Genomic DNA, 15921 nt, shown 5'->3' with positions numbered 1-15921 from the left:
GCGGCGAGATCACTAACAGCTTCCAGTTTCAAGGATAAAAGGAGAGATAGAACGCACCCCTGTCTGACACCAGTCCTGACTTGGATGCCCCTACTTACCCGACAACACACACACCTTACTCGACAACTAGCTCCTGAGTACAGCAGTTTTATTAGGTTAATTAATTTTTCCGGAACTCAAACGCTTTCTCAAAATCGATAAAGCAAAGGTAGAGCACTCGTAAGGTGTTGAAGGGATCGACACATGAGCAATGGGGTCTAAAACCAGCTTGTTCTTTACATAGCCCATGCATCAGCGAATCCGATAACCTTTTGTGAATTATGTGCGTTATTATTTTATTCACCATACTTAGTAGTGTTATTCCTCTTAAATTTTTACATTCCGATAAATTTTCCTTTGTTCGTTCCTTCAGCTCTGGTATCTTTTCTGAGGCCCAAATGTCTTTGAGTAGAGGAAACAGCTTTTAGGAGTTCTGGGTTGATGTTATCTTGCCCAGGAGTTTTGTTGTTCTTTAATGCTCTGATAGTAGTCATTATCTCCGTCTCGTTCGGGTTCGAGGTGTGAATGTCACGTCTTGGTATGCGACGTTGGCAACCGCATGGTCGAATAGTCTCCGACGAAGTTGGTGAGAGCAATTCTGCAAAGTCTGCTTATCTTTGACCGTTGTTAACTTGCCATCTTCATCTTTTACCGGTTTTTGAGTGTTGCGTTTGTCATTTGGCGTATCGTTTGATACAGGTCACGAGAGCGGTACGTTTCCGCTGCCTCCTGCGCTTTTCTAGCTTAATTGTCACTCCAGATTCGTTTATCCGTTCTAGTGCTTTTCTGTATCAGCTTGTCGGTTTTGCTGTAAGTGTGCTGTAGTGCCGCCTTGGCGGATCTCGTCTTATCAGAATTTAACTGATTTTTTTATTTCTCTGCGTTCGTTTATTAACAGTCATGTGGAGTCGGAAATCCAGGATTTTCGTTTATGTTCTTTGAATCCAATACAATCTTCCGCTTTTAGAAAAGTTTGTTTTATACTTTTCCAGTCGTTAGTCAGAGTGTGTTCTGTTTCGACAGATGCAATTAGCGATTCGATAAACCTTGCGAAGGTAGATTCGACTTTCAGTTTACGTCGAATTTCTGTATCTTTTTTTTTCGAACCGCTAACTGCAGCCACTTTGAGTCTGACTGACGCAATTAGAAGATGATGGTCACTTGCAATATCAGCTTCAGGTTTATTCTGTGTGTCCATAAGGGAACCGCGCCATTTACGTCTTATTGTTTCCAAGTTATTTTGTGGACGCGCTTATGATTGAATAGTGCTCCTCCTATAACAAGATTAAAATTAGCGCGAAGTTCGGTGAACATCTCGCCATTCTCAGTCATCATGCCTAACCCGTGTCGGCCCAACGTCGCCTCTAACCCCTTAATGTGATGATCATCTTGGACATTCATATCACTCATTAAGATGACTGTGTCACCCTTATTGATTTCACTCATTACTTTTGTGAGGCAACTATAAAAGGCTTTCTTAACTTCCACTTCTGCTACATTCCTTGGAACACAGCTTTGTACTATAGTCATGTTTCTGGCTCTTGTGCGCAGCCTCACTGAGATGATTCTATCCGAGTGAGGTTTCAAGAAGAAATCCGACAAATTCTCTTTGAGTGGGCTTTTTTTCCAGAGAAAATTTATTTTTCGCCAGAAATAGTTGTAACTTCGCCCGAGTCGGTCCATCTAACCTCGAACAGACCAAAAAGAACGAGTAGCGTTTAAATTCTTTATAAAGTTGCGGTAGTTTAATTGGTTCTAAAAATGAACTTACATTCCAGGTCCCTATTCGTAATCCATTTTTCATGCTGAAGGGCGTCATCAATTTATCGTGTTTAATCTTTACTTCGGTTTCGGTAATCAGAGGGTTTAAGATGAGAAGGTGATTAGACTTCTGCATCCGAGCCTAGTTCCGGGGCTGCCGGTTTCGCCTCTAGGCAGGCAATGGCGTAGGAGTTTCCTTCTCACAGGTGCTAAGGTTACACTGCCTTTACTCGGTTATCAAAGTCTCGTTCGTAGTGAACAGAGGGTTCCGCTTGAAGGTGGGGTTGACGTTTGGGAGAGATAGGCTATATATTCGCATCACCAACCCTATTTTGGTATTAGATAAATGGGACCCCCCCCCGATATTGGATAATACAATATCTTTCTGAAAAAAGTGTTTTTCACTTACATCTGGGTATGCTTGCTTGATCATATCAAATGTCTCTGTCGCAGATTGACCGAGTTTTACACAGGATTTAATCGCGTATCTCTGCTGAAGCGAACGTTGCATTTTCGGCCTGCAGCACTCACAAAAACACGTCGTGCGAAAATATTGCCCTGACTCTCCAGGTGCTCGGAGACAACTGACCCAGCCGCTCGTTCGTTAGCTAGGAACGCAATCTACGGAATCGAGTCGGTGCGCGGACGCTCCGAAGTACAGACGCAGCCGAAGAAAATCAGTCGTTTACTTTGCAGACAAATCGTGTATTTTTCCAAAAATCCACATTTCATTGAAATTTCATTAAAGTTTTTTATTACACTGATAAAAGATTATTAGTTTGTATGGAAATCCAGAAAACAATTTTGCTGTGGCGAAAAACAAGGAGATATACCACATTTTATACAATAAATTTGCGTACGTAGGATGTTTGAGCACCTGATGGTTTCTCAAAGCTCACACACAAGTGGTGACTGAGAACGATAACATGCTTCATGCATGAAACTTTCACAAAAGTAGCGGTTGGTTCCTGAAGGAACCGATAGTTCTACTAACAACTTATTAAATAAAAGTAAATATAGATGTTTTTAACCGTCTAATCCTTAATATGTTTTAGAATATTACTGTTGTTTCCAGTATAAAGTCAGTCCTAGTCAATTTAAATGAATACAGTAATTTCTTTCAACCAAATACGAACGTAGTCAATGAACAGTTGGTAGCAAGTTGAGACAAGAATTTGCCAGAGATAGCAGAAATGTTATTATTATCTGATCTTTGTTTAACTAGAGAACTTTTATTACGGGCATCTCGACACGATAGAATTTATAGAATACTAGCTGTCAAACGTATTGCTATTGACATATCCAAATCTGTATGTGGGCATTTGCTATCATGATAGAATCATTTGCGCAAAGGCGAGGGTAGGTAGGTTCGAGCTGATGTAGCGCATGCTTTGAGCTCTTGAAAAATTTATTTTATCATTTGCGAAATGCCGTGGGGTAGGTAGCTGATGTAGAGCACGTTTGAAATCTTTTAAGTGGAAAATAAAAAAGGATTAAGATAATTTTGTTTACAAATGTATTTCTGGGAAAAAGAAAAACATAACATAGATAAAGATCCTTTTTTTTACAAATGTATTTCTGGGAAAAATAAGATAATAAGAAAAGGAGAAAGATCCTTTTTTTACAAATGTACTTCTGGGAAAAATAAGAATTCATATTTTTGGACTATTATATAATAATTGCGGCATAAATTTTATATACCAATTGAAATAATAAATTTAAAATGCGCAATAATATTTTGATTTATGCTTGTATAAGTTTATTAAATTTAAGACTTCGCTCATTCCCAACCCAATTTGCATAATTTTTCTGTAAATTAACAATATTAAACTAAATATTAATTTTTTGAAAAAATGTTATTTTGAAAATGTACTTTATTTTTATAATATAACACAACCGTCTTAATACTCGCTCTTCTAAATTTCATATTGCCAAATTGAAAATGCCGTCGGCATATGTGCAAATGGGATATGTTGCCTCTTCAAAATTTTCATAGAAATGAAAACTGCGCTGTCAAACTGCTGAAGTGACAGCTTCTAGCTTACTATACATGGCAAACTAGATAGTATTCTATGTCTAGCAAGCTATGAGCAATGTGGAGTCTCCACAGGCTATGTGCACGACAATGCAGCTAGTATTCTATAAATTCTATCGTGTCGAGATGCCCCTATAGCTAAAACAAAAATACAGTGGTCTCGATTATCCGTGATGTTCGTGACCAGAAGCATTACGGATATTCGATTTTCACGGTTAAACCAATAACAATTTTTATTATATTTTTTTAAATATTTTTATTATGTAACAAGTCCATATATATTTAGATTAAAAAAAAATACTTCAAGAAGTTTATGTACATTTTTTAACCCTGCTTAGATAACGTACGTCTGCGAGACGTACAATTGTTTTATTTTTCGTTCTCTCTCTCACAACCGTTAAAAGGGAATATTCTCAAAGCTCACACACAAGTGGTGACTGAGAACGATAACATGCTTCATGCATGAAACTTTCACAAAAGTAGCGGTTGGAAGGTCTGTCGCAAAAGAAACAGTACTGTTAAAAAACAACAAAAAATTTATATTTTTCAAAAGTTATATTCAAAGTAGTTTCCTTGTGCTTCGATACAGCGTTTAGCCCGGTCAATTAGCAATTCACATCAGTGTTTAAGGTCATTTTTCGGATTGCTCTTGAGAATATCGATCGTCGCCTTTTGGATAGCTGAAATGTCCTGAAACCAGTGTCCTTTCATGGGCAAATGAAGTTTTCCAAATAAGTAAAAATCACAAGGTGCCAGTTAAGGTTAGTGGTTAATATGGAGTCTTTCCGACCTTCTTGGAATCGCTTAAACCACTCATGCACATTACTACGCGATAGGCACTGATCACCATAAACTTTTTTCATCATTTGAAATGTTTCAGTAAACGTTTTCCCAAGTTTAAAACAAAATTTAATATTTGCTCTTTGTTCAAAATGCATTTTACGACCGATGACCAAAAGCTGCTGTCGCTTTTTGATCGATAACATCGATTGCAGTTATCCAATTGTCTTACAATTTTTACAAAATGTCAAAAAGATATTAAACTTTTTATTTCATATACCTACCAATAGGTGGCGCCACCAGAAACAGTTATATTTAAAAAGTTCTGTTTCTTTTGCGACAGACCTTGTCTAGTTTGCTGAAGGTGTTTCGCCTTTAGCATTAAGTCTTTTTATTCCATGTGTTTTCTTAAAATTTTACAACCACCCGTTGGAGTATTCGCACTCAGAATGATAGTTGTGGTATAGTTTAATCTTTTCTAATATCATCTATCCTGTAATGCATTTAGTCACGTTTAAAAGTATAAATAAAAATGTGGTTTTCTCTGTGGTCAAATAAGCATTTATTTATATATTTATGTTGTAATAAACATATGTATGTCACATTTTTTAAATTATTTTAAAGTTTGCCGTGCGGTATGATCCGCAATGATGTCGATGTAATGTACGTAGCCTGCGCAACGGTGTTGTGTCGTATGAGAGCCTAAGGACGAAGTTGCTAGCCTTTTTGTTTGTGGAATTTATTCAGGAGTGCTTTGCCTTGTGACACCGACAATGTGACTCGTCTGCACAAAGTTTTGAACTCAGACCGTCGACTAAGTATTCGTTTAATTGCCCACATGTTAAATTTATAAAAATCTGTGTTTCATGACATTGTGACAGAGCACTTGAACATGCGCAAGGTGTGCGCGAAAATGGTCCCAAAAGTTCTCACTGACGACCAGAAATTGCGGCGAATGGAAGTGTGCCAACAAAATTTGAACATGTATGAACCCCCAATTTTTGAATAACGTAATCACAGGTGACGAGTCATGTATCAATGATTATGATACCGAGACAAAGAGGCAATCTTCCGAATAGCACACCATAAAGGCGATCCAAGCAGCATGCACCTCGGCTCTCAAAGCTATTCCGGAGAATGCCTTCAATGCTTAGAAATCGCGCTGGCAGCGCTGCATCGACGCAGAAGGAGCCTATTTTGAAAGTTTTTAAAAAATTGTAATGATTGGTTCAATAAATTTTTTAAATCGACTCAGTCCTATTACTTTCCGGACAAACCCTGTAGTTTTCTTTAAAAATCGATTCAGATGTCTTCTAGGTACTCGTGAGCTCCACTATGAGCCATTTCAGGCATCTCAAATCGTTAATGTTGCAACAGCGTTACACAACGTTTGTATTCACTATCGCGTAAATGATGAAGTTTTAGAAAATGTTTCAGAACCAAATATTTTTACAGAAAATAATAATTTTTTCATCAACTTATAATGATGCATCTTCACAAGTCAGAGGAACACTTACACTTCTTTTTTCCACTTCCAACATTTGCGGTTGATTTGATGTTTGATTTATTAGCAGCAACCAATTTCTCCATAGTTTGTTATGCCTTCTAATTTCTTCCACTTCTGTTTTTATACCCTGAACAGGGTATATTTAGTTTGTCACGAAGTTTGTAACACCCAGAAGGAAGCGTCGGAGACCCTATAAAGTCGTTTTCTCTTCAAGCTGCTCATTTGTCGGAACTGCCGATATCGGACCACTATACATATAGCTGCCATACAAACTGAATTTATGGAATCAAGTTCTTGTATGGAAAACTTTCACATTTGACAAGATATGCATATTCACAAAATTTGGTATGGATTTTATTCTAAGGCAACAATGTAATCTCCGAAGAAATGTTTCCGATCGGCTTACTATAGCATAAAGCTGCTATACAAACTGAACGATCGGAATCAAGTTCTTGTATGGAAAACTTTCACATTTGACAAGATATATTCACTAAATTTGGTATATATTATTTTATAATGCAACAATGTAATCTCCGAAGAACTTGTTCAGATCGGTTAACTTTAGAGATGAGCGATATTGCGATTTTTAAATCACTGTGATTTCAGTGATTGCTATTTTTAAATCACTGTGATTTTATATTGCTATTGCGATCGCAACTAAGTCGACGTTCGAACGTCGTTGTTGTTGTTGTAGCGGCAGATTCTGCCAATTTGACACTGTTTGGCCGAATAAAAGTCCGGGTCTGTTCCACTTACGTAGACCCGACTGTCATGGGAACGACGGAAACATTTTGTCGTTATTGGCGGCAAATTCTCTTTTGGCTCCTGTAACTCGAGTCAAGTTTTTCCGCCTTTCTTTTCACTACATTTTCGCAAATGTTGGAGTGGTTCGGCTACCTGACACTTAGAACGTATTGCATAGTTCATTTATATGTTGGTACGATGGTTTCACACATTTCTTAGAAGGAACTACCATTAGTGTGGTTGATAATTTGTTTGTTTAGTATACCTGCTTTTAATATTTTCAAGACCAAATAATTAACGCGAGTTTCCTAATCTTTGGGAAAATATTAAAAACTCGTAATTTTTTTATTCCATCATTTTTTCTGAAATTAATTAGTTACAATTCTTGTTTTCATCACAAAAAGTTTTCAAATTTGGTTTTAACAATAAGTAAAATTAAATATTTTATTAAAACAAATTAAAATATTCCATTTTGATTATATTTCATCTTCAAACATCACACTTCACTTCTTTTCCTTGATACATTTCCTGCCATTATTAAAAATTATAAGAACGTTACACTCAAAACTTCAAACCGCTATGACGAAAAATAGCATATACGATATATACAATACCCTGAAGAAGTTGAAGTTGTTACTTTTCTGCTATTTGCTATTGTGATCGTAATTCACAGCTTCGAACTGCTATCGTAAATCACAGGTTCGAACTGCGATCACAGTTTCGAACTGCGATCGCAATCACTGGTTCGAACTGCGATCGCAATCACTGTTTCGAACTGCGATCACAGTTTCGAACTGCGATCGCAATCACTGGTTCGAACTGCGATCACAGTTTCGAACTGCGATCGCAATCGCAGTTCATAGAAGCGAACTGCTATTTATAAAAAGTGATCGCAGTTGCGATTTGCGATTTTTCAATCACAGTGAAAAAATCACCGGTAGTGAAATATCGCTCATCACTAGTTAACTTTAGCATATAGCTGCCATACAAACTGAAACTTCCTTATATGACGATATATCTTCACGATTTTTTGGCATGAGTAATTGTTTATAGAAATAATGTAATATCGGAAGACATTGTTCAGATCGGCTCACTATAGCATATAGCTGCCATACAAACTGAACGATCGGAATCAAGTTCTTGTATGGAAAACTTTCACATTTGACAAGATATATTCATTAAATTTTGTATATGTTATTTTATAATTCAAGAATGTAATCTCCGAAAAAATTGTTCAGATCGGATTACTATAGCATATAGCTTCCGCACGAACTGAAGACAGTTACTAAAAAGAAATGTACCTGTGAAGGGAATATTAGCTTCGGTGCAGCCGTGCTAATAATAGCCGGATACCTGAGGAAAGATCGTCTAGCTTATGAAGAATCTTTTTTTGAAAGTCTTTTTGAAGTAAAAGTTGTTCTTTTACATATATCGGGTGGCCTAGGAGTACGTCTTGGCAGTGCTGGACTGCAGGTCACTAATGGGAATGCCAACATCAGCTGCAATAGGTTAGCTCATGCTCACTGTGTTCTCAATTTCACTAGTACTCGTCTCTAATGCAGTTAGTGTTATCACAGTTTCCTCAAATTTATTGAATTGGTGTTGCCTATTTCTGCTGCCACCAATAGCTGATTGCTCCATTTTGATCTCCAATTTTCTTTTTATGTAGGCCCTCCAATCTAACCATACCTAATAAAAAATATGTAAGTCAAACAAGCTTTAAATTATCCTGTTGCAACAATAAAAATTACAACTTTAATATATCACCTTCTTCCCGCTAGAAATATCTTTGATAGGAGGACCAACACTCTTCAGTTCTTGGGTCATATTTTTCCAAAAAGCTGCTGCGTCTTTGGACATTTGGTAAAAACATGGGCCATTTCAGGTTTTTGCTGTAACAGCTCATCATATTGCTGCTTGGATGTAATTAATTTAGACCTGCGGAAATAACATTAAAGATTATTTTACTCGTAACAAATAAGTTATAGTTAGAATCCAATAAAAATATTTAAATTTATTTCTCTGCCAGCAAAAACTTGTATAAAAATTCCGATAAAATTCAAGATTGAATGTTGCGAGTGTATTCAGTGAATGTTGAAATTGTAAGATAGCAATTTTGTATCTTTCCCGAAAGAAAACAGTATACGATGGATTGCGTGACAGGGCTGATAAACTTACGCATACTCATTTAGCTTTGGCACTACATTTTACTTCGTGTTAGAAATATTTATTTTAAAATCATCATAATTTACTCAAATGAAATATTTTGATATAAACTCATCCTTTGGGGCTAATAACGTTCTCTTTACTCAAAAAAAAAAATGTTGAAATGTTCTCAATGTTGAAAGTGCTATTCACGACATGCGACTTGATTTAGTGAAGAAAGTACTCGAAAATTTGATTCATCGAACTCGTTTTTGCCAAAGAAGTCGTGGATGCCATTTGAATGATGTTAAATTCAGATTATATCGATTGTGCTTTACGTTAAATAAAAACATTTGAGTTTTCTTAACTTATAGTGTGTTTTGTTTTTAAAAGAAATCATATCCATCTTATTGGAAAAATCCTGTATAATGCGACTTGATACCTTAAATTCAAGTTGATGTATTGTACACATAATTATTTTACGAACCACTTAAATTAACTCCCTCATTTACGTTTATAGGAAATTTTCTAATCTTAATTGGCAAAGCATGGTCATTTAAATAAAAATTAAATCAAATGGTGAATCTGAAATTAATTATTTTTCACTTAAATTAGGTTCGAGAAACCGGCACTTAGAGATGTATATTAGGGTGGGTCGATTCCGGAATTTTTTCGATTCGGTATTTCTAATAGTACGGAAAAGTTGCCTTAGTACTTCCTGATTCCAATGCAACTTTTTGTTTTGAGATCGGATTGCATCTTCAACCCGAACCTCGGCCTTGAAATTTCGGAAATTCGCCTAAAATCGTGAAATTGTCTACCTAGCACCTGAAATACGCATCTCATGGCAAAATGTATGAAACAAAAGTTATTTGTCACGTCATTTGCTACCGAAATGGTATATGTGATCATAGCCGTAGGACGAACCGTTCCCGAGATACGAGCGAAAAGGCGGCGCGCCACAGCGCAAGGTGAAAATCGGCTTGCGGCCACACTTCTTGACGTTGATTTCGCCGAGTGCTATCACTCACATTCATTCACCTACGCCAAAGGACACGTTCGGATAGGTCTCCACACAAATATTTTTTCATCGAGTTCCTTCACTCTTGTCGGTGATTTCGCCGAGTTCTATCACTTACATTCATTTCCCTGCGCCATACGACACGTTCGGACTGGTCCCCACATAAATATTTTTTCATCGAGTTCCTTCACTCTTGTCGTTGATTTCACCAGGTGCTATCACTTATATTCTCTCAACAAAACACAGAACTCAAAATGTCTGTATCTAAATTTAAATTTAGACAGAAATGTCCTGTGTTTGGTATATATCCGTACAATCTCTCTGAGTCCCAGTTAACTAGGTAACAGGATGTTCTTTTGTGTTATCAGTTTGAAAGATTTGGTATAGGGCGACTCCGAGGCGACAACTATGAACCTCGGAGTAAAGAGGTTACAGAAATAGTTGCAAAAAAGGTTGAAAATACGTTCAAAAAGTCATCTATTCCGATAGTTTCACACACCAGAGTTGTACAAATGCTCACCACATACCATAAGAAATTTCTGACTCTTAAAAAAATGTTTTTAAGGAACCCAATAGGTTTGAGCTCTAAAAGAGACGACTTTGTCTCTTTTGCCGGAAAATTATTTGATGATTTGTGACATAGACTCTAAATCTCGGAAGATAGAAATTATTTTTATTTGTTAAATGAGTTTCTGATATAAGCATTACATCAATATTCTTTTCAGACAGAAATCTGATAATCTCTAATTTATGTTGGTTAACACCGTTGGCATTCCATATACAGATATTTAGTAAGCTCATTTTTTACTTAATAAATTTTGCAGCATTTGATTTTGTGATTTTATTAAATCTTGGATCATGTTTTGCATGGTAGACATAAATTGTGTCATACACTGTGTAAGATTTATAATCATAGTTTCAATACCTCCATTTGGAGGATTTTGCGGCAGTTGCATTTGCACAGTGTTGCTTTTCACCACATTTGCATAGCTTCCTTGCATATTATTATTGATAGAAGTAATAGGATTTGAACTTTTCTCTGAGGTTGCTATAATTTCATTACGGGGTGTTTGTAACATTTGGTTACGACGTGCTTGAATGCCCTGTGACAACTTCGATTTCAAATCTTTATATACAGGACAACCCCTGTAGTTAGCAGTGTGATTTCCTCCACAATTGCTGCATTTTTTATTTAATTCTTCTTTCTTAAGGGTGCATTTCGAAGTGGGATGTAAATCACCACATACCACACAAACACTGCGTAGAGTGCAATATGATTTAGTATGCCCATATTCTTGGCAGTTAGTACATTGTACCGGACCATTTCTTTTATGTGGTTCTTCCACAGTTACTCTACGATGCAGCAAATATTTCAGATTGTATATAGGATGAGTCTCATTTTTTTTAGTTGATTCGAATTCGGCAACAATTCAATTTTAAACATTGGCTGTGGTACTTTGTTTCTATTAAATATATTTACAACTGTTTTAATTCCAAAACCACATTCCTCCAATGCTTCTTTCACTTCACTAGAGTCTACGGCGGACTCTATACCCTTGAATACAACAACTAGGCCCTTAGAGCTCTTCAGTTGATACGAATAATAATTTTTGTTTTTATTCGACAAAAATTTAACGATTTCCATGAAACTTTTTTCAGTGTAGGACTGAATTTTTGTTTCGTCTATATTGCCTTTTTTCAAAGGCACTATATGAAAATTGTTAGTGCCAACAATTTCACTTAAATTCGCAACAAGAGTATTTCTGCTACGCTCGCGCAAATATATCGGAGGTGGTTTGGCATTAACGACTGTGGTGGTACCCTTCGCATCGTCGTCTGAACCATTGCTTAGTATGGCAAATCTGTTGCCATTTAAAACTTCCGTTTTATTTTTATTTGGTGTGCTGCCTTGAAATTTTTTAGGATTGACCGCTGATTTAGAAGGACTTAATTTCCTCTTTATATTGACGTAGCGGTCAATGCCTGTTTGTACAGACGGGCTTTTTTTTGTTGGTACACTCTCACCTTGCCTTGTGATTTTCTTCGTTGCCTGCTCGTTTGTTGGTACCTGCAGGCTGGTTGGTGTCAGGGCATTTGTTATTGCCCGATTGTTGTTTTCGGCTGCTACTGCTGGCTGCGTTCTTTGCTTCGATTCCTTTTCAGCTGATCGCCGCGATCACTTTTTATTTCCAGTAGTTGTGGTTGTTGTTGGGTCGACAAAGCTGAAGTAGGCATTTAAGGAATGCCTACGGCCTTGCTGATGAGGCTGCGAAGCACTCATTATTGTTTTTGTAAAGATTGAATTCACGGAGCGAGTTAAATAACACGTCCGTACCCTTTGAACACTCTCTTCAAAAGAATCAAACTGGGAACAAAATACTAAATTTTGCTCAAATCGGTTCAGTAATTTAGGAGTTAACCCGGACAAAACTTTCTCGTAACCATACTTTTGCAACATGTTGTTGAAATATACATATATAGCTCATGTGTTCCTTTACAAAACAATAAGGACGATTTCGTAGATGGGCATTATAGGACTACTACCACGCCCACAAAACGCAATGAAGCGAAAATCTATAAAGTGTCCTAACTAGGTCCTAAATTATAATAACTGTAATTTTATTCTGGAAAAATCAAAAGGCACCTATGGGATATAAATTTCGAAAAAGTGGACGTGGCCCGCACCAAAATTAGTTTAATGTATATACATACATCTCTTAAACCGGTCCGTTCTCTGCCTTTCATTTATTTTAGTGTAATAGAGGTATTAACTGTCCTTATTTACTAGGAAAAAATTTATTTCAATACTTCTCAGCGTTATCTCAAAAAAGAGAATACCAAATATGCGGATTTTGCTCTTCTCAAACGTGCTATGCGTGAGTTTAACTCAATTTCCGAGAAAGTTCTTCTTGATTTTTCTCACTCTAAGGATTCCTTCATTAGCGCCCTTAGTTCTATGTTTTAGTTTAAGTTATCTATTTGTTTTAACTTTCTATTAATCTGTAAGAATTAATGTTCATAGACTTAAGTAACTAAATAAATATATAAACCACTTAAGCTACAATAACAAAACTCTTAATCACCACTACCGACACAGCACCACTACCGACACGATTACTTTTTGCCATTTTTCCGCAAGAGACATTATTCCATCAGTGTAGAACTTTCATCAGTGTCAATCTTTCACATCTTTCCAGAACGGAAGCTAGCGAACCATTGGTTTTTTCAACTTCCTCGAATTCAATTTATTTTAGTTAAATGAAACTTAAAATCTCACCTTTCCAACACTATATGGTACGACACAATATGATTAGTACCACTGTAGATATACAACTGCAAATACATCTATTGACAAAGAGATTAGATAGACTTTTCGACTATTTAATATATGTGACTGGTCTACGAAAAGAGAGCTAACGCGCGAAAACTAGTTTTCTGGGAAACGTGGAAGAGCATCTCATCTTCCATCCGAATCAACTAAAAAGTGAAAATTAATTTTTTGACACCTAAGCCCCCTTTCCGTAGACCAGGTCACATATATGTACCAGGTTGTTCGATAAGTTTTGTCGTTTGATAAGAAAAACACAATTTTATGTTTCACACTAATATATACTTTATTATTCAGTATAATCTTCCTGAACATTAATACACTTGCTCCAATGATCCTTCAATCTGTGGATCCCATCGTTGAAGTGAGAATACGAAAGGTCTCCAAAATACGCTTCAACAGCCGTTGCGATCTCTTCGTTTGATGAAAAACGCATAAATTTTTTTAGTTCTGGAAACAAATGGAAGTCGAACTGATGCTATGACTTTCTTGGTCGATTTCCGGTCTCGTATCGAAGCCGAACAACCAGGTTTACTCCACTCTTTAGCCTATTGTTTTGATTCAGGATCATGAGACCCAAGTCTAAGCCATAGTGATAAATCGACGCACTTCATCCTTTTTAAAACGTTCCAAATGTTGCTGAAAAAGTCGCATTCGAATGTGTTTTTGTTCCATTGTTAGCGAATGCGGCACCCATTGTGTATACAGATTTCTAAAACCCAAAATTTCACTAAAAATATGGCTCACACTGCCTAATGAGATGTGTAGAGCCTCTAGTAAAGCTTTCTCAGTCAATATGTATTTCGGCTATGATTTCTCGTGTCAAAGCGCTTTTTGGGCGTCCTTCACGTTGATCGTCTTCAAGGCTTGAACACGTTTAAATTCAGCAACCCTTCTTTCTATTGATCTAATTGTAGGTGAAAAATCATTAACATTCGTTCGTGAATTTCTTTTGGTTTTACACCTTCCAAAAATAAGAATTTTATCACTGCCGATATTCAATTTCTTCCATTGCAAAAAACACCCCTATCATGCATTTCGATTACGTTCCCGCTCTACGCTCCGCCGGAGTCGAAATTAGGTATCATGCGTTGCAATTGGATTGAAAGAAGAAGAGGAAGAGCTATAACTCTTTCGAAATCAGCTGTTTGCTTTGAAATATGTGAAACTGGAACATAAAGCAAAAATACAAAATTACTGTTGTTCAAAGAAAATAAATAAAAGTAAAATTTTTATATTGTTATTATTTTTATTAAACGTAACTATGGAGTCTTTATCCGCGGCGATATTACTGGTTGAGGAGGAGAGCAGCGCACCTCAGAATGCTGGGGTGAGAATTGAGAGGAGAAGATTACGAGATATGTGCGATCCTTCCAGATGAATGACGGGCTTTAAGTAATTGCACGTGAAAGTAGACATTTTTCTTACAATTTGTTTACTTATTTAGATTCAAAAAAACTTTCGTCTGTATAAGGACGCATTCAAGTATGTCCTAGATACGTTTGCGGAAGAAACGACGGCAAGTAAATTTGATGCTTCCTCTTTCCAAAAAGCCTGCATATCTTTAGGACGCTGGTGGAAACCGTTGGCTATATCTAGCTTACTCTCCATCATATCTGCCAATTTTCCATATTGCTCTGGTGGTTTTATTTTTGACCTGAAAGCATATCAAAAAACATCACTAAAACTGGAAATATCGTGTCTTTTGCAACTTTTAAATACAAGTTTTACTTACAATTTTAGAAAATTGAAAAAAATCACGCAAATAATAAAATTTTCGCAGCAAAATAAAAACACAAAAAGTTCTCCGCCAACAAAATTGCAACTTAGCAAAACGGAGCTACGATCGAAATGCATGATAGGCAGAATCGTAAATTTCGAAGTTGAACTGAACGGGAACGGAACGCATGATACCAAAGTCGCCAAACGGAGAAAATTTCAATCCAAGTCGAAATGCGTGATAGGGGTGAAATACTGCGACACGGCCACACTTGATGACTTGTAAAAAAAAAAAATAATTGACAGATTGCACTGAAACTTCACATACAAAGCAACAAACAAAAAAAAATTGGGTGTGAGTCAAGAATGATAGAGTACAAGATTGCGCAGACGAGAGACCAAAAATTTTTCGTTCTGCGCATCTACGTCACACGGCTTAAAATAGCTTGAAATAGCTTGAGTACCAAGTAAATATTGCTTGTTAATAATAATTGATTGGTGTTTGGTTTATAAAAATGAAATAAAATATTGAAGGTCCGCGAGATTTTGGATTTTTATTAATTTATTAATTATTATTTTGCAATATAAATATTATTATTAATTGTTCTATTAAAATACGCACCAAACAAAAAATGGAAAAATTAACTCATTTACAAAAATCACAGTGCAAGTTAAATATGAAAATAATTCCAATTATGGATCAATTTGAATATTTAACATAAACTTAAAATTAAAAGAAATATTTAAATTAAATAATTTAGATTTTATAATGTCTTTTATTTTATTCTGCTTGTGTTTTTTATTTGAATATGAATCAACGCAGATTATTTAGTTTTTTTTTT

The 15921-nt window shown here is 36.1% G+C and overlaps 1 protein-coding gene across 14 annotated transcripts in view; it reads left to right on the top strand.

Annotated features, from left to right (window-relative positions):
• Window positions 1-15921, top strand: part of LOC105226771 (cAMP-dependent protein kinase catalytic subunit 1) — a 110734-nt gene that overhangs the window by 46838 nt on the left and 47975 nt on the right. The window lies entirely within an intron of this gene.

Source organism: Bactrocera dorsalis, chromosome 1 (assembly GCF_023373825.1).
Source record: "Bactrocera dorsalis isolate Fly_Bdor chromosome 1, ASM2337382v1, whole genome shotgun sequence".
NCBI lineage: Eukaryota > Metazoa > Arthropoda > Insecta > Diptera > Tephritidae > Bactrocera > Bactrocera dorsalis.
Note: the sequence above shows the minus strand (reverse complement) of the source record. Positions and strands in the feature narration are given on the sequence as shown.